The sequence below is a fragment of the Rana temporaria genome, chromosome 1 (assembly GCF_905171775.1).
Source record: "Rana temporaria chromosome 1, aRanTem1.1, whole genome shotgun sequence".
Classification (NCBI taxonomy): Eukaryota; Metazoa; Chordata; class Amphibia; order Anura; family Ranidae; genus Rana; species Rana temporaria.
The window spans coordinates 18,367,407-18,393,810 of NC_053489.1; the positions used below are offsets into that span (position 1 = coordinate 18,367,407).

General features: G+C 44.6%; 1 pseudogene; it reads left to right on the forward strand.

Annotated features, from left to right (window-relative positions):
• The first annotated feature begins 7,551 nt into the window (after positions 1-7,551).
• On the forward strand, positions 7,552-8,569 carry LOC120926309 (annotated as a pseudogene).
• The last annotated feature ends 17,835 nt before the right edge of the window (positions 8,570-26,404 follow it).

The window sequence follows — 26,404 nt, forward strand, 5'->3', positions numbered from 1 at the left end:
ATTAGATGAAGGTGTCAGGTCTGGATGTGTGGATATAAATGCCGGGATATGTTCCCATCACTCTACATAACCGAAGAAGTGGATGAACTACAAAACATCTTCTAGACTTTGGAGTGGAATGATGGCCAGTATTATCCATGGCCAGATTCTACTCAGACGTTCGGAATTCATCAGGCTTTAAACAGAAGGAAAAAAAAACAGTTTAGAGTAGTAATTCCACCAATCAGAAATGTGCAGTTACTGAATATACATAAAAAAAAAAACATGGAGCTACCTGGATTTCTTTTGACCCCATAAACACCATTAAGCCCCATACACACTATTCAATTCTCTGCAGATTTTTGTCTTCAGATTTACCAAAACCATGTAGTGCATCATACATTTTTTTAGTGTTTATGTTCGTACTGATAGTTTTGTTGCTGTAACCTTTCTAATGAAAGGATTCTGCTAGCACTCCTAGATGTCTATTTCTGTCTTCTGGATCAGAACATATTCTGTGGTATCCAGACTAATGAAGGGCCACCTTCTGGAATGGTCCATGTGTTTCCACCAAGGTATACTGTACATGCTGCATCATTGTAAACATCAGGAGCTTGACTTCCAGACACTATTATATCTGTAGTTTTGCTCTTGAATAGTTCATATCCTTCTATATTATCTCAGGTCCCAAGAGGTCAATGCTCTGAAGAATGTCTTCCAGGGTTCAGAAAATCTGTAAGAGAAGGATATCACCCATGTTGTTATAATTGTGCTCCGTGTTCAGAAGGAGAAATATCAAACCAATTTGGTAAGTTTTATATTTCTATAAGTATAAATTCTGATATTGAATTAGAAAATGAAAACATTTAAAGCCCTTTAAAGTGATTCTCTACACACTTTACACTTTGCAGGCTGAACATCTCCCTAAATTGTATGAAATTAATGATTACTAATGGTGTCTTTCTGCACTTTTCAGGAATGAGTCTATAAGGCCCCGTACACAAGACCGAGTTTCTCGGCAGAATTCAGCCAGAAACTTGGTCGGAGCTGGATTCTGCCGAGAAACTCGGTCGTGTGTACACTTTTCAGCGAGGAAGCCGACGAGGAACTCGTCGGGCCGAAAAGAGAACATGTCTCTATTTCCTCGTTGTTCAATGAGGAAAGTCGGCGGCTTCCACACTGAACTCGACGAGGAACTTGATGTGTTTGGCACGTGTGGAATTTGGTTGCGGTGTTGTGGGATTGTTTTTGAGGTTATAAAGCGATCCATAATACTGACTAAAAGCATCCGCTATGGCTTGTGGATGGTGCTGTTAAGTATTTGTTATGGGATGAATTATATATGGGATTTGTGTTTTGTGTATGTGGCCCCTGAGTCTATTGGCCAACAGTTTTCCTGCCCTGTTGCCACTTGTGTAATATGTTAACTTAAGTCTTCTAGAGTCCTTCTCAAAATTCTCAAGAAACAATAATCTCAGATCGGTGCAGAGCTACGTAAGTTGCGATGTGGTGTGTAAGGATGGGTGAGCCATGTTTTGTTTCTCAAACTTTGCAATATTAGATAATAATTGATTCATATGCTGCTGCCTCATCCTCTTGTTCCTTGCTCCCTGCTGGATCAGAATCCCCCTTACAAAAGCTTTATGGGCATTCAATACAACAAATGGATCAGACACTAAGGCCCCATACACACGAGAGAATTTATCCGCGGATACGGTCCAGCGGACCGTTTCCACGGATAAATCCTCTCAAAGATTTCCGCAGATTTCGATGCGATGGAGTGTACACACCATCGCATTGAAATCCGTGCGGAAATCCTCTGGCGATGACGTGTCGCGCCGTCGCCGCGATTATGACGCGGCGACGGGCGCGACGCTGTCATATAAGGAATTCCACGCATGCGTCAAATCATTACGACGCGTGTGGGGAATCCCTTTGGACGGATGGATCCGGTGAGTCTGTACAGACGAGCGGATTCATCCGTTGGAATGGATTCCAGCAGATGGATTTGTTGTGCATGTCAGCAAATATCCGATCTGCTGGAATCCATCCCAGAGGAGATTTCTCCGCGGAAACAGATCCGCTGGCGTGTACACACCATAGGATCTATCCGCAGAAACCCATTTGCTGGGATTTATCTGCGGATGGATTCTATCGTGTGTATGGGGCCTAACTGAGAATTAAGGTAGAAGAAATCGCTAATTTGAGTATTAATTCTAGACTTGGTCGGGCCATTTTGGAACAATCTGGGATTTGCTCTCCAGATGAATGTAGGATTATGGTTAGAGGAGTCTTTTACTATCAATGTGATCGAGGCATGGTCCGACCAAGTGATGTTGTTAATCTTCGCCTCTTTGCAATTAAACAGTAACCATTTATCCACCAAATAAAGGTCTATCCTGCTATAGGACCTGTGGCTGTTAGAAAAAAAGGAGTAGTCTCTTTCACTAGCATTAAGACACCTCCAAGCGTTGAACAGTTCACGTGATCTCATAGCCTCTTTAAGGGACGGTGGTGTGCTTTTTGGCGTAGCTGTGGAGTCAATGGATGGGTCTGGAGTGACGTTAAAGTCCCCACACAGTAGCACTTGACCTTTCTTTATAGATTGAATTTTTTTTCATAATCCTATTGAAGAAGGTAATTTGACCCTTGTTCGGCGCATACACATTCGCCACTGTGTTTGTGGTAGAGTTTATGTCACACACTATAATCAGGAAGCGGCCCTGAGGGTCAGTGATTGCTGTGTGTAACTTGAAAGTAACCAAGTCTTTAATTGCAATCATCACCCCTTTTGATTTTGAGACAGCATTAGTGTTGAATTGGTGGGGACATTTAGGGTGAGAGCATGTAGGAGGTGAAAGGGTGCAAAAATAAGTCTCTTGGACACAAAGTATGTTGCATTTCTGATGGATTGCCTCCTTCCATAATGACCTTCTTTTTGCCGGGTGATTCATTCCTTTAGCTTTAATGGACAAAAATGTTATCACCATTTGGATTCAAAACTGAGTGATTGGTGTATGGCGTGTAGGCCTCACTTATGATTTGTAGAATCTGAGACCGTGATGGCAAGATCCTCCGCGTTCGGTGGTGCTGCTTGCGAACTGGAACTTCTTGTTGTATGTCCCAGGGGTACTCCAAACAAATGTAGTGGTTTCTGACTAATTAGAAAAACAAGTAACTTTTTCTTGAACAACAACACATACTAACATAGTCCATAAGCCAAACAGTTATAACCAAAATTTGAGTGCGGCACATGGCCACTCAGAAAGTTGGGGTAAGTGAGTTTGAGCATTTTCTCTAGCAGGGGTAAGCGTTGGTTGCAAGCATTTTTTTGATTGACTGTGTGCCATTCTTTGACTAGGGGAGAAGCGTCCACTCTGATTTTGGTTTTGTGGTTGTGTATCCGGTATTATTTCCCATGAGTTTAGTAGAGCCAAACCCTTTGCCATGGATTCCATCACATAATCCACTCCCTTCTTAGTGACAATTAGTTTTGTCGGGAATCCCCATCTGTAGGGCAATTTATGGTTTCTAAGGGCTTTTGTTAGAGTGTTCAGGTTCCTATGGTTCTGCAATGTAAACTGCGATAAGTCAGCGTAGAATCGTAGATTGGTGTATGGCGCCGGGATTTGATCTTTTTGCCTGGACACTGCCATCAGTTGCTCCTTGGTGTGGTAAAAGTGTAGCCTTAAAATGACGTCTCTACGGACATTCTCAGATAGATATGAGGGCTTTGGTAGACGGTGTATTCTATCTACAGTAAAGTCCAATGACGACAAATCAGGGAGGAGTGTTTTAAATAGCTGAGACACATAACTACACAGGTCATGCTGCATAACAGATTCTGATATTCCGCGTATCTTTACGTTATTTCTCCTACTCCTATCCTCCATGTCCGCCATTTTGGTTTTAAGCAACTCAATTTCTTCATCCCTTCCATCATTAGCATCAACTAAATCATTAATAGTGACTGCGTACTCCCCCATCTTGTTTACAACATGCGACACTCTTTCAGAAATGGAGCCTAGTTCACTGCTGAACTTATGCATATAAGAGACCGTATCTGAGTGAAGTGAGCTTCTGAAGGAGACCAACATCTCTTTCAGAACTGGTTGGTTGCAAGTGGGAAACACATCTATGGAGTCTGGCAGCTCCCTGGTGTCCTCCCTGGTAGGGATGAGCTTCGAGTTCGAGTCAAACTCATGTTCGACTCGAACATTGCCTGTTCGGCGAACAACGAACAATTTGGGGTGTTCGCGGCAAATTCGAAAAGCCGCGGAACACCCTGTTAAAGTCTATGGGAGAAATCTAAAGTGCTAATTTTAAAGGCTAATATGCAAGTTATTGTCCTAAAAAAGTTTGGGGACCTGGTTCCTGCCCCAGGGGACATGTATCAATGCATTTTTTTTTTAAATTGGCAGTTTTTTCGGGAGCAGTGAATTTAATAATGCTTAGAGTGAAACAATAAAAGTGAAATATTCCTTTAAATTTTGTACCTAGGGGGTGTAAAGTAAACATGTGAAATAGCGCATGTTCCCGTACATAGAACTGTCACTGCACAAAGTGTTATTTCTGAAAGAATAAAAGTAATTAAAAACCAGACTCACGGCTATAATGAATTGTCGGCTCTTGGCAATTCAGAGAGAATTCATTCATTAAAAAAAAAAGCGTGGGTGTCCCCCCAAATTCAATTATCAGGCCCTTCAGGTCTGGTGTGGATTTAAGGGGAACTCCACCCCAAATTTAAAAAAAAATGGCGTGGACTTCCCCCAAAAATCTACACCAGACCCCTTATCCGAGCACGTTAACCTGGCCGGCCACATAAAAGAGGGGGGGACAGAGAGCGCCCCCTCCTCCTGAACCATACCAGGCCACATGCCCTCAACATGGGGAGGATGTGCCCATGTTGATGGGGACAATGGCCTCATCCCCACAACCCTGGCTGGTGGTTGTGGGGGTCTGCGGGCGGGGGGCTTATTAGAATCTGGAAGACCCCTTTAACAAAGGGGACCCCAGATCCTGGCCCTATGTGAATTGGTAATGGGGTACATTGTACCCCTACCATTTCACGAATGAAGTGTAAATAGTTGTAAAAAAACACACACACACCATATAAAAAAGTCCTTTATTGATAAAATAAAAAAATCCAAAAATCCAGCGGTGGTAATCCACTCTCGGTCCCGGCTCCCTGCTCCAATGTTGTTGGTATCCAGCGACGGGTGATCTCCTCTCCGGTCCAGCAATGAGAAGATCATCCAGAATCCAGAGCGCAGCATCACCTGCCGCCTGTCTCCGAATGAAGCCCATTACCAATTCACATAGGGGGAGGACAGGATTTGTTAAAGGGGTCTTCCAGATTCTGATAAGCCCCCCACCTGCAGACCACCACAACCACCGGGCAAGGGTTGTGGGGATGAGGCTCTTGTCCCCATCGACATCCTCCCCATGTTGAGGGCATGTGGCCTGGTACGGTTCAGGAGAGGGGGGGCGCACTTTGTCCCTCCCTCTTTTCTGCGACCAGCCAGGTTAATGTGCTCAGATAAGGGGTCTGGTGTGGATTTTTGGGGGAACTCCACGCCATTTTTAAAAAAAAATCCACACCAGACCTGAAGGGTCTGGAATGGATATTTGGGGGGGACCCTATGTCATTTTTTTTTAAATTGACGACGGGGTTCCCCTTAATATCCATACCAGACCTGAAGGGCCTGGTAATTGAATTTGGGGGACCCCCACGCTTTTTTTTTTTATTAATGAATTCTCTCTGAATTGCCGGGAGCCGACAATTCATTATAGCCGTGAGTGATTTTTAAATTACTTTTTTTCTTTCAGAAATGACACTTTGTGCAGAGACTGTTCTAAGTATGGGAAACATGTGCTATTTCACATGCTTACTTTACACCCCCCCCCCCCAGGTACGAAATTTAAAGGAATATTTCACTTTTATTGTTTCACTCTAATCATTACTAAATTCACTGCTCCTGAAAAAACAGACATTTTTAAAACTGTTTTTGCATTGATACATGTCCCCTGGGGCAGGACCCAGGTCCCCAAACACTTTTTAGGACAATAACTTGCATATTAACCTTTAAAATTAGCACTTTAGATTTCAAATGTTCGAGTCCCATAGACTTTAACGGGGTTCTAAAGTTCACACAAACATTTGGTGCGTTCGCAGGTTCTGGTGCGAACCGAACAGGGGGGTGTTCGGCTCATCCCTACTCCCTGGTGTCCTCACTGGTGTCATCCCCTGGGGCATGTAGAGAGCTCACCTCGGCATCTGCTGCATCCATCCTGAACCTGGATTTCTCGGGGCTCCCAGACGAGGGTGTGGATGGTGAAAAGTTTATGGATTTAGATGAGCTTTCTATTTTTGTTGATTTCCCTTGCTGAACAGGCTGGGACCATGCTCCTGATGCCGGCGTGGACGTAGCGCCCGCACCGTGTTGCCTGGGCTCCGTGGGGAAAAATGCTGTCAGCTTTTGGGGACGACTCCCCCCTTTGTTGAGGCTGACCATTTCGGAGGTCCCAGCCGCTGGTCTGGGGAGATAGAACGCTGTGGTATGGAGCCAATTAGGACTAACCCTTTTATCACCCCTGATGTTTAACCCCTTCCCAGCCAGTGACATCCACACAAGTTGGTAAGAAGATTGGTAATAAGAGGTGGAGGAAATATATCTGAATCTCTTGGCACTTCTTCCTGGGTATTAATCTGTTTTGAAGTCACGGATATGCTACCTTGAATGGACTGTATTTGTTCATGGTTTTTGGAACATTATTCATCATTTATTTAATATATATATATATATATATATATATATATATATATATATATATATATATATATATATATATATATATATATTTATATATATATTTTTTTTTATAGCACTGGTGATGTTGCATTGTATTCACAGTATTATCAATTTTCCAGTGTCACATATCACAGTATTTTTTACTTTAGGTATTGATCAGCTCCATGCTGACTTTTTTTCACTATTTCTTTTTTTTCATTTAGATTTATTTTATTGATTATTGGTCACCAATATGAGGTATCACTAGTGCATATGCAGCACAGCTTTAATCTTTGTTATCAGTGTCATTAGTACAGTAACAGTGCATATTTTTAGCACAGATTACAGTATTAGTGTCACTGGTTTCCGCAAAGTGTCAATTGTGTCAGTTAGTGTCAGATTGACCGCCATGATATCACAGTTCCTCTATAAATTGCTGATCACCACCATTACTAGTATAAAAATATATACCACAGTTTATATATCACAGTTCACATAAACCAATCAATATAGACTTGTTGGGATATTTATTTATTTGTTTACCAAAATTTTTTATCAGAATACATATTGGCAAACATTTATGAATTTTTTTTTTTTTTTTTTTTTTTAAACATCTTTTATTGAAAAGCAGAAAGTAAATTGTCTTTGATTTTTTTCAAAATTGTTGGTCTTTTTTGTTTATAGCACAAAAAAATGCAGATGTGATCAAAAAATGGCCTGGGGGGTTAATCTTCTGGAGGTCAAGGGGTTAAGGAAAAATACAGAAAAAAATATTTAATACTGTCAAATAGCTACCGTGCCTAATGTTATTTTCACTGCTTTTTACTCTACAGACAGTGAACTCTGCAAGAAGTGTCCTGAAAATGAATGGCCTAACAAAGCTAAAACTATTTGTAGTGACAAGGTCAATGAGTATTTATCATACGAGGAGGACATTCTAGTTTTATTTTTTTCTATAACTTCAGTCATATTTGCTACAACATCTCTCCTTATACTTGGACTATTTGTTTGGTTTCGGAGCACTCCCATAGTCAGAGCCAATAACCGGAACCTCAGCTTCATTCTGCTCCTCTCCCTCATACTGAGCTTCCTTTCTGTATTCCTGTTCCTTGGCCGTCCTGTGGATATTACCTGTATGCTGCAACAAGTCACTTTTGGAGTTCCCTTCACCATCTCAGCATCTTCTATCCTCGCCAAAACCATCATGGTCTTCATTGCTTTTAAAGCCACCAGACCTGGAAGCTCTTGTAGAAAATGGGTGGGAGTCAAACTTCCCAATACAGTCATGTTATTCTGCTCATCCATTCAGGTTATGAATTGCATTCTCTGGTTGTCCATCTCTCCACCATTTCAGGAGTATGACATGGACTCCTATCCTGGGAAGATCATCATTCAGTGTAATGAAGGGTCAGCTATCGGCTTCTACTCTATGTTGGGTTATATGGGGTTTCTGGCAGCTGTGAGTTTTTCTTCTGGCTTTCATGGTGAGGACATTACCGGACAGTTTTAATGAGGCCAAGTACATCACCTTCAGCATGCTGGTGTTCTGCAGTGTCTGGATTGCCATGATCCCGGCCTATCTGAGCACCAGAGGGAAATACATGGTGGCTGTGGAGATATTCGCCATACTGACCTCCAGTGCTGGAATATTATTGTGTATGTTTTCTCCAAAACTCAACATTTTACTTTTCAAACCTGAACTGAACACAAGAGGGACAATGCTGGGGAAGAGAATGATGTAAATGTAACACATTGATTCAATGTATAATGCTGTAGATCAGATTAAACAAATTCAGTCATATTATTACCATCATCATCATTATGAATGACATTATCATCAGAATTATGATTTTTGGGTACATTGACTGCCTTCTGTCTGCCTATTGTACATAAGTTGGTGGAAGGTGGATGTCACAGGATTGGATGCTATTTTGGAGCTTACATTTTTTTCTTGTTCTTACACGCCCCCCAGCATGCACAGGCAAAGTACTGTCACTGCATTGTCCATTGGACAGTGCTGATCACAGAAAAATGCTGTGACCAATCAAAGCATCCCACAATGTAACCAACACCTGAAGATAGCAGCTTGCCCCCCACTTTGCCCTCACAAACTGATTGGAGAGTGATAGAAAAGAAAGATTCCAGATCACCAGCCAGTGCAAGTGCAATCCAGTACCAGCAGGACCAGAAACAGCTTCAGTCTTCCTTCTATTATTAGTCATCCCTCTACAGCACAGTGAAGTGAGGTTGCACACTGTGCATAGTGTTCCCCTGAACCCTTCGCTCTGTACATAGTGTAATCCTGATCTCTGCATTCTCTATGTAACACACTCTTTAACCCTGAGCTCTGTACATAGCACACCCCAGATACAACTGGCCCATTAAAGGCAACCATAATTCTGAAATGGCCCACAATGAAATTGAGTTTGACATCCCTGCTCTACAGTATATGTAGGCAATAGTTTTCTTTCAACCTTTTCTGTTCTAGCATGACTGTCCCCCTGGACACAAATTCAGCTCCATAAAGACATGGATTGATAAGTTTGGTGTGGAGGAACTCAAATGTCATGAACACAGGGCCAGATTCACAAAGCACGGCGTATCTAGAGATGCGCGGCATAATTGAAAAATGTGCCGTGCGTATCTATGCGCCGTATCCTCAAAACGAGATATGCCTGAAAACCATTTTTTCCGTCCGGCGTAAAACGATTACACCGGCGCATCTTGGGGCGCAAAATACGCTAGACGCACCATTGATTTGCTAGTCAAATACGCCGTGTGCGCATCAGCTGTTTTCCCGGCGGAAAGTTACACCTTATAAAAGCTGCCCCCTTGTCTTCTGGGTGGCCTTCCTGCCTGCAGATGAGGCTTGTGACCTGGGAGGAGGGGAGCCCCCTGGGGGGAGCCCTGTTGGGGGAGGAGTGGGAGGGGCTACCCCTGATGGAGGCCTGACTGCTGGCAGCCACAGGGAGAGCCTCATCCAAAAGCCAAAGTATTTCACTGGCAATGTCAATCTGATCCTCCTCAACCTCCCTCCTCCTGCCTTTCTTGGGGCTCTTCAGCAGCCTGATGTCCGGGGGATGGAGCAGACTGGCCAGATGGCCCAGCACTCTCCTGGCCATCTGTGGATGACACAAAACATACACAGGTTGAAGGATCCACACACTTGGCACATATTCCCCCCCCCCCCACACATACTACTCGCCAGATAGAAAAAAAAAACGTACCTGTCCTCACGGCCTCATCGGAGTCAAAGCCAGGCAGGCCCACCACTTGCTGGCTGTGGAAGCACTGGGCCACTGCACGCTTCTCATCAGTCCACCTGATGGTGCAAGGTGGTCCCCCTCCAGTGCCACTGGCATGTGCTGTAATCTTGGCCAGCTTATCACGGACCAGGCTCCTCAGATCATTGATCTTCTTTGCGATCCCAGTGACGGTCCTCGTCTCCCCTCCCCCGCATTGATCTCATCAGTAATCTCCTGGAGGATCTCCTTCTTCCTGGCCGGGGTGATGTCCCGGCTCTCAGGGCCATGCAAAAATCGGCCATGTCGGGTTATGGCCCTAGCAAGGATTTGCTTCTCCTGAACAGAGAAGTTTAGCTTTCTCCTCTTTGGTGCCATTTCACCACCAAACACACACAAAAATCAAACAGAACAAACAGACACAAAAATCAGACAGCAAAAACCAGACACCAAAATCAAACAGCACAAACAAGACACCAAAATCAAACAGCACAAACAGACAGCTAATACAAACTCCAAAAAACACACAGAAAAAAACAGACACAAAAAACACTCAGAAAAAACAAACAGCTAATACAATCTCCTACTCCAATAAATCTTTACTGTAACACTACTACACTAACCAACAAACAGCCACAGACAACAGAACAAAAGCACCTTGCTTCAGGAAGGGAAAAATACCCACAGATGCATTCCAAAATCTTGTGAGCAATCTTCCCAGAGAAGTGAAGACAGTTATAGGCACAGAGGTGGGGGGCAACTCCATATTAATGGTCAAAATCGTGAAATGAGAGGCCCAATCAGCCCATATAGGTGTGAAGGGCAGGTGACTACACATATTTGGCTATTAACCACTTCAGCTCCGAAAGATTCACCCCCTTACTTTTTTTGAGATACAGCACTGTGCTGCTTTAACTGAGAATTGTGCAGGCGAGCGACGCTGTACCAAAATAAAATTGTTTTTCTTTTTTTCCCACAAATAGAGCTTTCATTTGGTGATATTTGGTCACTTCTGCTTTTTTATTTTTTGCGCTATAAACAAAAGCATACATAATTTTGAAAAACAAAATTATATTCTGCTATAAAACACATACAATAAAAACATTTAAAAATCAAAATTTCTTCATCAATTTAGGCTAATATGTATTATATTACATATTTTTGATAAATAAAATCCCAATAAGCATATATTGATTGGTTTGCGCAGAAGTTAGAGCGTCTACAAACTATGGGATAGATGTATGGCATTTTTTTTCACTAGTTAGCAGGACTGCAACATTGGCAATTGACAAATCTGACACTAAGGCCCCGTACACACGATAGAATCCATCCGCTGAAAAATCCCAGCAAATGGGTTTCAGCGGATAGATCCTATGGTGTGTACACTCCAGCGGATCTGTTTCCGCGGATATTAATCCCCTGGGATGGATTCCAGCAGATCGAATATTTGCTGACATGCCAAAAAAATCCATCTGCTGGAATCCATCCCAACGGATGGATCCGCTGGTCTGTATAGACTCACCGGATCCATCCGTCCGAAGGGATCCCCCGCATGCGTCGTAATGATTCGACGCATGCGTGGAATTCCTTATATGACAGTGGCGCGCACGTCGCCGCATCATAATCGCGGCGACGGCGCAACGCGTCATCGCCAGAGGATTTCGGCGCGGATTTCAATGCGATGGTGTGTACACGCCATCGCATAGAAATCCGTGGAAATCCTTGAGAGGATTTATCCGTGGAAACGGTCCGCTGGACCGTATCCGCGGATAAATCCTCCCGTGTGTATGGGGCCTAAGGCTCCATTCACACCTAGGCAGACAAATTTGCGGTGTTTTGTCGCCGCAAATCGCGATTCAAATAGCGGCGTTTTGTACCGCGATTTGCGGCGACAAAACGCCGGTATTGTCCGCCTAGATGTGCCCCAGATTGCCCCCCTCTATGGAGATGCTTCCCATCTCCTAGCCGAACGCTGAAAGCCGCCTGAAAAAAAGGTCCGGGACCTTTTTTCAGGCGTCAGGCATCCGGCGTTCGGCGTGGAGATGTGAACCATCTCCATAGAGGGACATGTGTTTTCATCCCTCTGGCGGCAGCGGCGTAGCACTACAGGCGTTAAAACGCATAGATGTGAATGGGGGCTAAGGCCTCGTACACACCAGCGGACAGTCTGATGAAAACGGTCCGCCGGACCGTTTTCATCGGACATGTCGCTGGGAGATTTCGGTCTGATGGTTGTACACACCATCAAACCGAAATCCGCGCTGACAGACAGCGCGGTGACGTGTCCACGCCGTCGCCGTGACGATGACGCGGCGACGTGCGCGCCGCTGGAAGGTCAATGCTTCCACACATGCGTCGAAGTGATTTGATGCATGCGAGGGATGGCAGCCGCTCGGACATGTACGGTGAGTCTGTACAGACGAACGAACATGTCCGACGGACAGGATTCCAGCGGACATGTTTCTTAGCATGCTAAGAAACATTTGTCCTCTGCAAAACGGTCGGCTGGACAAATGTCCGCTGGAAACCTGTCCGCTCGGCCATACACACGACCGAACATGTCTGCTGAAACCGCGGTTCGGTCGTCTGTACGAGGCCTAATTGACACTTTTTGGGGACCATTGACACCAATACAGTGATCAGTGCTAAAAGAATGCACTGTCACTGTCATGACACTGGGGGGAGTTAAAATCAGGGGCTATCAAAGGGTTACATGTGTTCCCTGAGAGTGCTTTTTCACTGTTTGGGGGATGGATTAACTGTACAAAGACATATATGTGTCTTTCACAAAATCAATGTCTTCCTTACTAGCAAAACGGCAGTCTACTTTGCTTACATAGGCAGACTGCCGCTCTGCCTCTCTCGGAATGATTGCCAGGTTCCTCTGGTGGACGCTGTAGGGATGAGCTTTGAGTTCGAGTTGAACTCATGTTCGACTCGAACATTGCCCGTTCAACGAACAGCGAACAATTTGGAGTGTTAGCAGGAAATTTGAAAAGACGCGGAATAACCTGTAAAAGTCAATGGGAGAAATCTAAAGTGCTAGATTTAAAGGCTAATATGCAAGTTATTGTCCTAAAAAGTGTTTGGGGACCTGGGTCCTGTCCCAGAGGACATGTATCAATGCAAAAAAAGGTTTTAAAAACTGAAATTTTTTATGCTTAAAGTGAAACAATAAAAGTCAAATATTCCTTTAAATTTCATACCTGCGGGGGTGTGTAGTATGCCTGTAATGCAGTGCATGTTTCCCATGTTTAGAACTGTCCCTGCACAAAGTGTAATTTCTGAAGGAAAAAAAAGTCATTTAAAACCACTCACAGCTATAAGGAATCCCCGGGGACCCTGGCAATACAGAGAAAAGTCATTGTAAAAAACTTCAGGGGTCCCCCCCAGTACATTACCAGGCCCTTTGGGTCTTGTATGAATATTAAGGGGAACCCCTGCCGTTTTTTTTTTTCTTTTTTTTTTTTCTTTTTTTAAAGTGTATTTTGTGCGTGTGCTCGAGAGAGGAGCTGGACTGCAGGAGTTGGGAGTAGGCAGGCCTCCCCCAGAGGCAATCTGCCACCTTTCTCCATGCCCCGGGTGGCAATGGCGGGTGTGTGAGGGGGTCCTCCCACACAGCCCGCCCTACCTGCTCTGCTTTGAAGCCCAACGGGGCAGAGGGACTCCCTATAAGGGAGTGAGAGTATTAGCCCGCTCAACCAGCCCCATTAGTCCTTCGCCTCTCTTTAGAGACCGCGTGGTCAATGTGCGTGTGTTAACCCAATTTAGAGTGCGTGTGTAGGTGTGGTGGTTTTTGTGGGAGGGGGGTGGGCGTACTAAGCACAGGCTTACCTTGCATAGCACACCCACCGGGAGCCGGGCTGAGACCACCAAACTGCCGTTTTTTTTTTAATTACTTTTATCTGTATTGCCGGACCGACAATTCATTAATAGATGCAGTAGTCTTAAATGATTTTTTTCCTTCAAAAATTACATTTTGCGCAGGGAACCAAAATTTAAAAAAAATGCTTGGGTGTCCCCCCCAAATTCCATATCAGGCCCTTAAGGTCTGGTGTGGATATTAATATCAGACCCTTTAGGTCTGGTATGGATATTAAGGGGAACCCTGCATCAAAAAATTAATAAATGGCGTGGGGTCCCCCAAAAATCCATACCAGACCCTTATCTGAGTACGCAACCTGGCAGGCTGCAGGAAAAGAGGGGGAACGAGAGAGCACCCCCCTCCTGAACTGTACCAGGCCACACGCCCTCAACATGGGGAGGATGTCCCCATGTTAAAGGGGACAAGGGCCTCATCCCCACAACCCTTGCCCGGTGGTTGTTGGGGTCTGCAGGCAGGGGGCTTATTGGAATCTGGAAGCCCCCTTTAACAAAGAGGACCCCCAGATTCCGCCCCCCTATGTGAATTGGTAATGTGTACATTGTATCCCTACCATTTCACAAAGAAAGTGTAAAACATTGTAAAAAAACACAGACATTCCAGCGATGTAATCCAGTCTGTGCAGCGTTATTCTCTATGTTGCACGGTGATCTGATGTCCAGCGCTGCAGTCTCCTCCAGTCTCCACTCCACACAACCCCATGATGTACGAGGGGGCGGGGTCACCCGTCACATCATAGGGTAATCCCCATTTCTCCCCGCTTGCCGGGGAATAGCCAATGACATAGGCGGGATACTGCCTACATCATTGGCTATTCCCCGGCAAGTGGGGAAAGCTGGGGCTTACCCTATGATCTGACGGGTGACCCCACCCTCTCATACGCCAGACCCTGTCTACGTAATTGGCTATTCCCCGGCAAGCGGGGAAACCATGGTTTTCCCAGTGATGTGTGGGTGACCCCGCCCCCCTCTGATGCCACGGGAAACCTGCATTACATCAGAGGGGGCAGGGTCACCTGAAAATCACTGGGTAAGCCTGGGTTTCCCCGCTTGCCAGGGAATAACCAATGACGTAGACGGGACCTGACGTATGAGGGGACAGGGTCAGCTGTTAGATCATAGGGTAAGCCCCGGCTTTCCCCACTTGCAGGGGGAATAGCCAGTGACGTAGGCGGAGTCCCACCTACGTCATTGGATATTCCCTGGCAAGCAGGGAAAGCTGGGGCTTACCCCATGATGTGACGGGTGACCCCACACCCTCGTACGTCTTGGCTGTTTCGTGTGGAGTGGAGACTGGAGGAGACTGCAGTGATGGACATCGGATCACTGCAGAACAACGCTGGACAGACTGGATTTCATTGCTGGAATATTTTTTTTATTTTTAATAAAGGACTTTCCCAACTGTGTCTGTGTGTTTCTTTACAATTTTTTACACTTTCTTTGTGAAATGGTAGGGGTACAATGTACCCGTTACCAATTCATATAGGGGGGCGGAATCTGGGGGTCCCCTCTGTATAGCTGGGGACCCGGGATTCCTTATAGCTGCAAGCGGTTTTAAATGACTTTTTTTCCTTCAGAAATTACACTTTGTGCAGGGACAATTCTAAACATGGGAAACATGCGCTGCTTTACAGGTATACTATACACACCCCCCAGGTACAAAATTTAAAGGAATATTTGACTTTTATTGTTTCACTTTAAGCATTATTAAAATCACTGCTCGCAAAAAAAAACTGTAGTTTTTAAAACTTTTTTGCATTGATACATGTCCCTTGGGGCAGGACCCGGGTCCCCAAACACTTTTTTATGACAATAACTTGCATATTAACCTTTAAAAAATTTTTATTTTTCATGTTCATGTCCCATAGACTTTAATGGTGGTCGAGTGTTCTAACACATTTTTTGCCTGATTGCATGTTCTGGTGCAAACTTAACCGGGGGTTGTTCGGCTCATCCCTAGTTCCCAGCAGACATTGGGTCCACCGGACTGCTGATTGGCTCCCTCTGTTTCCAATTACAGGAAGAGCAGGTCTCTGGCGTGCATCCGGGACCTGAAGACAAAATTAATGTAGAGGTACGTGATTTCGCATTTAAGGACCGCCCTGCTGCAGTATATGTACATGGGGCGGTCCTTAAGCAGTTACGCATATCTGTTGAATGTAATTTTCTGATGAATTTGCACTTCTGAATATTATGTCTGTAAACATTTATATCTAAATCTCATTGTGCTGCTGGATTCCTTCCTTTTCAATGTTGATCAATGTTGATCAGTATGTCAGGTGGCCCATACACATTTTATTCTAGTGAATGGTCTCAGGATGTTCAGATAAGCTCCTAGTCATCTCTGTAGGTGCAAACACTGTGGCATAATTAATCATCAATGTTTCCAGCAGAAGTAGTTTAATTCTGATCCACCCTCCATGCTTGACAGCCTACCAGACTTCTAATCTCTAATGTAAACACAGACCAGGTACACAGGAAGAAGGGGTAGTAAAGTGCTGAGCCCTGATTAATGGCTACATTGCTTCTATTAGGAACTTAAGGATGAATTGCTCCATGATGCTAGGTTATATTAGGACAAAAACAGAGCCCCCCACCCCAAAGCACCCCCCATGTTGAGGGCATGTGGTCTGGTATGGTTCAGGAGGTGTGGCACTTGCTCGTCCCCCTCTTTCCTGACCTGCTGAGCTGCATGCTGGTATGTTTTTTTGGGGGACCCCATGCCATTTTTTTTAAACATTTTTGTTTTGCCGGCATTTTAATATTTATATTTCAGTTGTCTGCGGGAAAGCCCACTGACAGATGATGAGTCATCGGTTGTTAAGGACATGGTGGCCAGCTTCCCTCTCCGCTGCTTAACATCCAGCTATGCTTCACAAAATTTGAATTGGTAGATAATTTTTCAACTGTTCTGACTTGTAATCATTCTGAAAATTTGGAATTCATTTCAAAATGAATAAACAAAATGAAATGTAATGAATTTCAACAAATTGTGTTACTATTTGTTACAATTGTATTCAGAGATTCAGATACAATCAAATCTCTGAATAACCCCAAAAAAATCCAAATTTGTATTCGGACTGAAACAAATTGCTTGCGTCTAATGAGCACTGCTTGGTTTTCTCCAGACATAACTTTTAGAATTGAGGCCAAACACTCTCATTCCTAACAGCTTGATGCCGCGTACACACAATCATTTTTCATCATTTAAATTGATCGTGTGTGGGCTACACATCATTTTTTGGGTTCTGAAAAACAACAACAACAAAAATTCGAACATGCTGCATTTTTTAATGACGTTTTAAACAATGTTGTTTTTCGGGTTGTAAAAAATAATCGTGTGTGAGCTAAAACGACGTGAAAAACCTGTGCATGCTCAGAAGCAAGTTATGAGATGGGAACGCTCGTTCTGGTAAAACTAGCGTTCGGAATGGAGTAAGAACATTCATCACGCTGTAACAGACAGAAAAGCGCGAACCGTCTTTTACTAACACGGAATCAGCTAAAGCCACCCAAAGGGTGGCGCTATTCGCATGGAACTTCCCCTTTATAGTGCCGTTGTTGTACGTCACCACGTTTTGATAGAGCATTTTTTTAATGATCGTGTGTGGGCAACGTCGTTCTAATGATGAAGTTGGAAAAAACTTTGTTTTTTCTAGAGGCTGAAAAATGATTGTGTGTACGCGGCATGAGAGTTCTTTAGGTGATTTTTTGTAAACTCTAATGCCCTGTTCATCCGGTTCATCCGATGAAAACGGTCTGATGGATTTTTTCATCAGATATCCGATGAAGCTGACTTTCATCACTCTTGCCTACACACCATCAGTTAAAAAAACGATTGTGTCAGAACATGGTGACGTGAAACACAACGACGTGCTGAAAATAATGAAGTTCAATGCTTCTGAGCATGCGTCAACTTGATTCTGAGCATGGATTTCCCCACAGACGATCGTTTTTTTCTATCGTTTCTTAACCATCAGAAAATTTTAAAACAGGTTCTAAGTTTTTTCACCAATGGGAAAAAAACTGATGGGGCCCACACACGATCGGTTTGTCTGATAAAAAAGGTCCATCAGACCGTTTTCATCAGACGAACCGATCGTGTGTACGCGGCATGAGAAGACCTTTATGTGTTTTGCACTGAGGTGAGGCTTCCATCTACCCACTAGACATGTGCAATTCATTTAGTTATGAATCAAAATTCAGACACAATTTTCATTAATTGGGGATTCGGAAGTATCTGAATTTCAAAATCACAATCGTAACAAATGTCAACTAATGTGAAATTAATTAAAACAAAATAAATTCTACACATTTGCAAATTAATTTGAATTTGAAATAGAAACATATTACAATAACACTGTTCTACAAAGAGTAGAAATTAAATTAAATGAAAGTAGCAAAATGTTACCAGAATTGGGTCACTAATGAAGGAAAACAAAGTCCTGAGTATTCATTGGCTCCAGTTTCCAAGATACAGCTTCAGGTTAAAATTGCATCAAAATAATTAAAAATTACGAGCAAGATGTGCGATTATACACCATGGGGTAAAGGACGCAGTGCGGATGGAACGTTTGGATATTCTTTTTTGAGATCCCTTCTACAATTGGGGGAACCATGCAAAAATAGCAGTCACTACTATGATTGGTGGGTTCCTCTACACTATTGGGACTCTGAAAGGCATGGACTTTTTTTTTCTTTTAGCCAATGATGCAGATAAGTTGCAACAATAATTAAGGGTCCAACTTGTGTCCTGATCCCCTATTTTGCATCCAAAATATAGGTGGTATGCCTTTTTACCACTGACACATTACTGTACTTTTGGGATACAAATGTAACCTCACCACAAATGAAGCAGAAGATATCTGCATTGTTTACTCATTTGTTTTATTTTTGTTTTTCGGGTCATTCATTATGATCGCAATTCGTAAATTCGTACATTCGTAAATTTGAAAATTCGTAAATTTGAAAATTAGTAAATTTGAAAATTCTAAAATCCGAAAATAAGAAAGAATAAACAAACTAACTAATAATACCTATTAAATTATTGGTATTGAAATTGGTGAATGTAACAATTAAGAATTTATCCGAAGTTAGGAATTATCCGAAATGAAGAATCTAAACAAATGAAACGGAACAAATTAATAATAATTAAACGTTTTTAGTATTATTATTGTTATTTATTATTATTAATTTATTCCATTCCATTTGTTTAGATACTGCATTTGTTGTTTTGGATAATTTGTAACTTTGGATAAATAAGTATTCTTTATGTTCACTAACAGCCACATTTGAAAATAAATTCCAATACCTATATTTTAATAGTTAGTAGTAGTTAAGTTATTATTAGTTAGGTATTATTTAAGATTTTCAAATTTTCAGAATTTTTCATTTCCATTTTTTTCAAATTTTCAAACTTTTGAATTTCGGAATTTTCAAATTTGCCAATTTATGAATTTACGAATTTTCAAATTTACGTCAAAATTTGTTAAAAAAATAATTTGGAACAAAACAAATTGCACATGTCTAATTTTGTCTTCTGAGGGAAAATATCACACAACTGTCCCTTGGAAATGTTCGGCAATGACACTTTCACAAGTCACCAGGTGTAACTGTATGAGGCGTAGATCTGACAAAGACAAATGTACCTTGTAATAAAAGAAGAATAAATTACAGTCAGGTAATAATCTTTAGTGTCACAGTGAAGATACATTTATACTTCCATGTGGTGCCATTTTCATTGTTCTCCGTACTTTGTGGAGAAGTTACGAGACATCATGACCATCAGACTCCTCCCCCCTTGTAGGGAAATATACTCCTCTGTGTATAAATATTTATTGTGAAATATCTGGAAAACTTTAGCCAACCAGCACCTTTATCATCTGTTTTCTAATTCATCTAATCAAAATATGTAAGAATTATGACATTTTATCGCTGAGGGTGATAATTTCCCCAAATTTGCAGACCAATGTAATAACATTAAGATTTTAAAGAAAAAATTATGATGATTCCTACTTATGCTGCTTTATCGTATAGAATAGAATAGAATAGAAAATAATAGAGTAAAACAGAATAAAACAGAATATAATATAAAAGAATAGATTCGAATAAAACAGAATAAAATATAACAGAATAGAAAATAATAAATCAGAATAGAATGGGAAAATAAAAGAATATAACAGAATATGATAGGAAAGGATATAATAGAATAAAAAGTATATAAAGAACAGCATATAATATAACAAAATAGCTTGAGACAGAATATAATAGAACATAAAATAATAATAAAATAAAAGAACAAATTAGAATATAATAAAATAGAATAGATAATTTATTATAATATAAAAGAATAAAAACAAAGGGCCTGATTCTCAAAAGAGATACGCAGACTTAACTGCTGTTCAGCCTGCGTATCCCTGTGCCTAACTTTGGAAACGATTCTCAAAAGGCTTTTTCCAAAGTTAGGCAGAAAATCTGACAGGTGTAAGACACTTACACGGTCAGATTTTAGGATGCAGTACCGCATCCGCCACTGGGGGCATTTCTCATTGAAATGCAGCTTTGCGTATGCAAATGAGGACTTAAGCAGATTTTCAAAGCATTTCAGCACTTTGATTTCTGCGTAAGTTCCGAATTTGCCTGCGCAAAACTAGGGCTGGTTTTATAATGTGGAAAGTTAGTCACACATTGTAAAGGCCCATTCCAGCGACGGCATTTGGTATGCATTCCTGAGGGAGAACTCCACGGCAATTTTCAAATTCAAAACCGGCATGGGTTCCCCCCCCAGGAGCATACCAGGCCCTTAGGTCTGGTATGGGTTGTAAGGAGACCCCCCTCCGCCGAAAATTCGACGTAGGGGGTCCCCCTACAATCCATACCAGACCCGTATCCAAAGCACACTACCCGGCCGGTCAGGAATGGGAGTGGGGACGAGTGAGCGTCCCCCCCCCTCCTGAGCCGTGCCAGGCCGCATGCCCTCAACATGGGGGGGTTGGGTGCTCTGGGGCAGGGGGGCGCACTGCGGGCCCCCCCACCCCAGAGCACCCTGTCCCCATGTTGATGAGGACAGGACCTCTTCCCGACAACCCTTGCCATTGGTTGTCGGGGTCTGCGGGCGGGGGCTTATCGGAATCTGGGAGTCCCCTTTAATAAGGGGGCCCCCAGATACCGGCCCCCCACCCTAAGTGAATGGATATGGGGTACATCGTACCCCTATCCATTCACCTGGAGGAAAAAAGTAAAAGTTAGTAAACACACAACACAAGGCTTTTTAAAATAATTTATTATTCTGCTCCGGATGCCCCCCCTGTCTTCGTTATTAGCTCAATTACCAGGGGGGGCTTCTTCTTCCACTCTCCGGGGGTCTTCTTCCACTCTCCGGGGGTCTTCTCCGCTCTCCGGGGGGGGGTTTCTTCTTCCGCTCTCCGGGGGGGGCTTCTCCGGACTCCAGGGGGCTTCTTCCATCTTCTCCCCTCTTCCGCTCTTGACTCGGCGAACCCCGGTTCTTCTGCAGCTCTCCGGTGCCTTCTTCTTCAGCGCTGGCTGCCTGCTATGTTTGTGTGTTAGCTCGATTTCAAACAGGCAGCCGGCGCGGTCTTCTGTGACGTCAGGGTCTTGTCTTCTGTTCTTCCGATGTTGACTCGTCGCCTGTTGTCGCTGTAATGATGGAAGCGCGCCTTGCATCACATTTATATAGGCATCACCGTCCCATCATGCTCCGGCAGGTACCCACGTGGTGGGTGCCTACCCACGTGCACCCACCACGTGGGTACCTACCGGAGCATGATGGGACGGTGATGCCTATATAAATGTGATGCAAGGCGCGCTTCCATCATTACAGCGACAACAGGCGACGAGTCAACATCGGAAGAACAGAAGACAAGACCCTGACGTCACAGAAGACCGCGCCGGCTGCCTGTTTGAAATCGAGCTAACACACAAACATAGCAGGCAGCCAGCGCTGAAGAAGAAGGCACCGGAGAGCTGCAGAAGAACCGGGGTTCGCCGAGTCAAGAGCGGAAGAGGGGAGAAGATGGAAGAAGCCCCCCGGAGTCCGGAGAAGCCCCCCCCGTAGAGCGGAAGAAGAAACCCCCCCCCCGGAGAGCGGAGAAGACCCCCGGAGAGTGGAAGAAGACCCCCGGAGAGTGGAAGAAGAAGCCCCCCCTGGTAATTAAGCTAATAACGATGACAGGGGGGGCATCCGGAGCAGAATAATAAATTATTTTAAAAAGCCTTGTGTTGTGTGTTTACTAACTTACTTTTTGCCTCCAGGTGAATGGATAGGGGTACGATGTACCCCATATCCATTCACTTAGGGTGGGGGGCCGGTATCTGGGGGCCCCCTTATTAAAGGGGACTCCCAGATTCCGATAAGCCCCCGCCCGCAGACCCCGACAACCAATGGCAAGGGTTGTCGGGAAGAGGTCCTGTCCTCATCAACATGGGGACAGGGTGCTCTGGGGTGGGGGGGCCCGCAGTGCGCCCCCCTGCCCCAGAGCACCCAACCCCCCCATGTTGAGGGCATGCGGCCTGGCACGGCTCAGGAGGGGGGGGGACGCTCGCTCGTCCCCACTCCCATTCCTGACCGGCCGGGTAGCGTGCTTTGGATACGGGTCTGGTATGGATTGTAGGGGGACCCCCTACGTCAATTTTTCGGCGTGGGGGGTCTCCTTACAACCCATTCCAGACCTAAGGGCCTGGTATGCTCCTGGGGGGGGAACCCATGCCGTTTTTTTCTTTGAAAATTGGCATGGAGTTCACCCTCTCAGGAATGCATGCTGAGCGACGCTGTCTTTTTTTTTTAGAATCATTTGTTTTCCCGGCGCGTCTTTTTTTTTCACCCGTCGCAACTTTAGTGTCCCGTCGAAATTCTCAAAGCCGCCCGGCGTTAATTACGTTCGCGCGCTGCACGTCGGGAAAATTACGTCACACGCATGCGCAGTACGGCCGGCGCGGGAGCGCGCCTCATTTAAATTTTAAACGCCCCCAGGAGAGGAGGACCGCCTTACGACGGCGGCACTTAAGTTACACGGCCTGAAATTTCTACCTAAGTGCTTTGACGATCGGGCACTTAGGTAGAAATTTTAAGTCAGTGTAACTTAACTGCTGAAATTTAAGTTACGCAGACTTTTTGAGAATTTGGCCCAAAGAATGTAACTGTCCTCCAATATTTGAATTTCTAATTTTGAATACAATTAAATTATATAGAAAGAATATAGCCATCTTACGTCAATCTAAATTTGAATATATTAAAATAAAATAGAATAGAATAGAAAGAATATAGCCGTCTTCTAAAATTAGAATTTTGAATAAAATAGAATAAAATAGAAAGATCATAACCATCATCCCAAATTAGAATTTTGAATAGAATAGAAGAAAACAGAAAAAATATAGCCATTTTCTGAAATTTGTATTTCAAATATAAAATAATAAATAAAAGCTGTCTTTGGAAATTCACATTTTGAAATAGATATTTAAAATAAAAATTATAGAATTTAATAAAATAGAAAGAATATAACTATTTTCCGAAATTTTAATTTCAAATTTAGAAAATAAATGACCAGAATAAAATAGAAAGAATATAGGGCCAAATTCTCAAAAAACCTGCCTAACTTAAATTTCAGCAGTTAAGTTACACTGACTTAAAATTTCTACCTAAGTGCCCGATCGTCAAAGCACTTACCTAGAAATTTCAGGCCGTGTAACTTAAGTGCCGCCGTCGTAAGGCGGTCCTCCTCTCCTGGGGGCGTTTAAAATTTAAATGAGGCGCGCTCCCGCGCCGGCCGTACTGCGCATGCGCGTGATGTCATTTTCCCGACGTGCAGCGCGCAAACGTAATTAATGCCGGGCGGCTTTGAGAATTTCGACGGGACACTAAAGTTGCGACGGGTGAAAAAAAAAAGACGCGCCGGGAAAACAAATAATTATAAAAAAAAATGACAGCGTCGCTCAGCATGCATTCCTGAGAGGGAGAACTCCATGCCAATTTTCAAAGAAAAAACCGGCATGGGTTCCCCCCCCAGGAGCATACCAGGCCCTTAGGTCTGGTATGGGTTGTAAGGAGACCCCCCACGCCGAAAAATTGACGTAGGGGGTCCCCCTACAATCCATACCAGACCCGTATCCAAAGCACGCTACCCGGCCGGTCAGGAAGGGAGTGGGGACGAGCGAGCGCCCCCCCTCCTGAGCCGTGCCAGGTCGCATGCCCTCAACATGGGGGGGTTGGGTGCTCTGGGGCAGGGGGGCGCACTGCGGGCCCCCCCACCCCAGAGCACCCTGTCCCCATGTTGATGAGGACAGGACCTCTTCCCGACAACCCTTGCCGTTGGTTGTCGGGGTCTGCGGGCAGGGGCTTATCGGAATCTGGGAGTCCCCTTTAATAAGGGGGCCCCCAGATACCGGCCCCCCACCCTAAGTGAATGGATATGGGGTACATCGTACCCCTATCCATTCACCTGGAGGCAAAAAGTAAAAGTTAGTAAACACACAACACAAGGCTTTTTAAAATAATTTATTATTCTGCTCCGGATGCCCCCCCTGTCTTCTTTATTAGCTCTATTTCCAGGGGGGGCTTCTTCTTCCGCTCTCCGGGGGTCTTCCACTCTCCGGGGGTCTTCTTCCACTCTCCGGGGGGGGTTTCTTCTTCCGCTCTCCGGGGGGGGCTTCTCCGCTCTCCGGGGGGCATCTTCCATCTTCTCCCCTCTTCCGCTGTTGACTCGGCGAACCCCGGTTCTTCTCCAGCTGTCCGGTGCCTTCTTCTTCAGCGCTGGCTGCCTGCTATCTTCGTGTGTTAGCTCAATTAGTAACAGGCAGCCGGCGCGGTCTTCTATGACGTCCGGGTCTTCTGTTCTTCTCCCCTCTTCCGATGTTGACTCGTCGCATCTTGTCGCTGTAATGATGGAAGCGCGCCTTGCATCCCATTTATATAGGCATCACCGTCCCATCATGCTCCGGTAGGTACCCACGTGGTGGGTGCCTACCCACGTGCACCCACCACGTGGGTACCTGCCGGAGCATGATGGGACGGTGATGCCTATATAAATGGGATGCAAGGCGCGCTTCCATCATTACAGCGACAAGATGTGACGAGTCAACATCGGAAGAGGGGAGAAGAACAGAAGACCCTGACGTCACAGAAGACCGCGCCGGCTGCCTGTTACTAATTGAGCTAACACACAAACATAGCAGGCAGCCAGCGCTGAAGAAGAAGGCACCGGACAGCTGGAGAAGAACCGGGGTTCGCCGAGTCAACAGCGGAAGAGGGTAGAAGATGGAAGAAGCCCCCCGGGGAGCGGAGAAGCCCCCCCCCGGAGAGCGGAAGAAGAAACCCCCCCGGAGAGTGGAAGAAGACCCCCGGAGAGTGGAAGACCCCCAGAGAGCGGAAGAAGAAGCCCCCCCTGGAAATAGAGCTAATAAAGAAGACAGGGGGGGCATCCGGAGCAGAATAATAAATTATTTTAAAAAGCCTTGTGTTGTGTGTTTACTAACTTTTACTTTTTGCCTCCAGGTGAATGGATAGGGGTACGATGTACCCCATATCCATTCACTTAGGGTGGGGGGCCGGTATCTGGGGGCCCCCTTATTAAAGGGGACTCCCAGATTCCGATAAGCCCCCGCCCGCAGACCCCGACAACCAACGGCAAGGGTTGTCGGGAAGAGGTCCTGTCCTCATCAACATGGGGACAGGGTGCTCTGGGGTGGGGTGGCTCGCAGCGCGCCCCCCTGCCCCAGAGCACCCAACCCCCCCATGTTGAGGGCATGCGGCCTGGCATGGCTCAGGAGAGGGGGGGGGCGCTTGCTCGTCCCCACTCCCTTCCTGACCGGCCGGGTAGCGTGCTTTGGATACGGGTCTGGTATGGATTGTAGGGGGACCCCCTACGTCAATTTTTCGGCGTGGGGGGGTCTCCTTACAACCCATACCAGACCTAAGGGCCTGGTATGCTCCTGGGGGGGAACCCATGCCGGTTTTGAATTTTAAAATTGCCGTGGAGTTCTCCCTCGGGAATGCATACCAAATGCCGTCGCTGGAATGGGCCTTTACAATGTGTGACTAACTTTCCACATTATAAAACCAGCCCTAGTTTTGCGCAGGCAAATTCGGAACTTAGGCAGAAATCACAGTGATGAAATGCTTTGAAAATCCTCATTTGCATACGCAAAGCTGCATTTCAATGAGAAATGCCCCCAGTGGCGGATGCGGTACTGCATCCTAAAATCTGACCGTGTAAGTGTCTTACACATGTCAGATTTTCTGCCTAACTTTGGAAAAAGCCTTTTGAGAATCGTTTCCAAAGTTAGGCACAGGGATATGCAGGCTGAACAGCAGTTAAGTCTGCGTATCTCTTTTGAGAATCAGGCCCATAGTTTTCAATTAAAATGTTAATTTAGTTTGAATAGAATAGAGTAAGAGAAAAAAAAATATAGCCACCTTCCAAAAATCTAATTTAGAAAATTGTATTTCGAATAGAATCAAAAGAATATAGCCTTCTTCGAAAATTATAATTTCAAATA